At 54.6% G+C, this 944-nt stretch overlaps 1 non-coding gene across 1 annotated transcript; it reads right to left on the minus strand.

Moving 5' to 3' along the window:
* Positions 1-227: 227 nt before the first annotated feature.
* On the minus strand, positions 228-300 carry Trnaa-cgc. The gene has a single exon. It is a non-coding gene; the product is annotated as a tRNA-Ala (tRNA).
* Positions 301-944: the final 644 nt, after the last annotated feature.

Genomic DNA, 944 nt, shown 5'->3' on the forward strand with positions numbered 1-944 from the left:
TGCTGCTTGCCCCCCCCCGCCCCCCGGCCTCCAAACTACAAACCCTGTGCTAGCTAGCTAGGCACTCTTTTTTTTTTCTTAATATTTATTTTTTAATTTTAGATGGACACAATATCTTTATTTTATTTGTATGTGGTGCTGAGGATCGAACCCAGTGCCTCACGCATGCCAGGTGAGCGCGCTACCACTTGAGCCACATCCCGAGCCCCTCTCTCTTTTTTTTTTTTTGGTGGTGCTGGGGATTGAACCCAGGGCCTCGTGCATGCGAGGCAAGCACCCTACCAACTGAGCTATAGCCCCAGGCCCTGCAGTTGTGTTTTCAGATGGTACTTCCAGAATGTCCCAGACCCTGGGAAGAGCTGGGGGTACAGCAGGGACCAGGACAGACCGGTCCTTGCTTTCACAGAGGTGGCGTGTCAGAAGGCCACTCGCAGAGCAAACCCAAGCTGGGATCGAGTGCTGTCCTTCAGCCAGGTGGCCAGAGAAGACCACTCCAGGGAGGAGCGGTTTAAGGGAGACTCCAGGCTGGGAGGGGGCCCTCGACAGAGCCCAGGTGCACGGGCCAGTGGGGATCTGGGCAGAGGGGAAGCAGGAGCTCAGCCTTCACCCTGGAATCTCCTCTGACCATCAGGTTTGAGTCTTTTCCCAGAAAGGGAACATGCTCTCACCCTGGTGTGTCACCTGGCTGTGCCACCAAGAGAGTGGGCTCCCAGGCCAACAGAAGAAAGCTTCTCATGATACCTCTGTCATTCCCCTGGCTAGTGAGTGGCTCGTTGCAAAGTGAAGGAGCTGGGGAGCTTGTGTTTGGGGCATGCAGAACCATTCAGTTACCATGACAAAAAACAGAGTCAGCCTCACAAGGGAGGAATTTATTCCCTGAAGAGTCCTAGCGGAGACCAGCTTCCGGGGCCAAGTTGGAGCCAAGGACTTGAACTTTGTCATCC

This window comes from Marmota marmota, unplaced genomic scaffold (genome assembly GCF_001458135.2).
Source record: "Marmota marmota marmota unplaced genomic scaffold, marMar, whole genome shotgun sequence".
Classification (NCBI taxonomy): domain Eukaryota; kingdom Metazoa; phylum Chordata; class Mammalia; order Rodentia; family Sciuridae; genus Marmota; species Marmota marmota.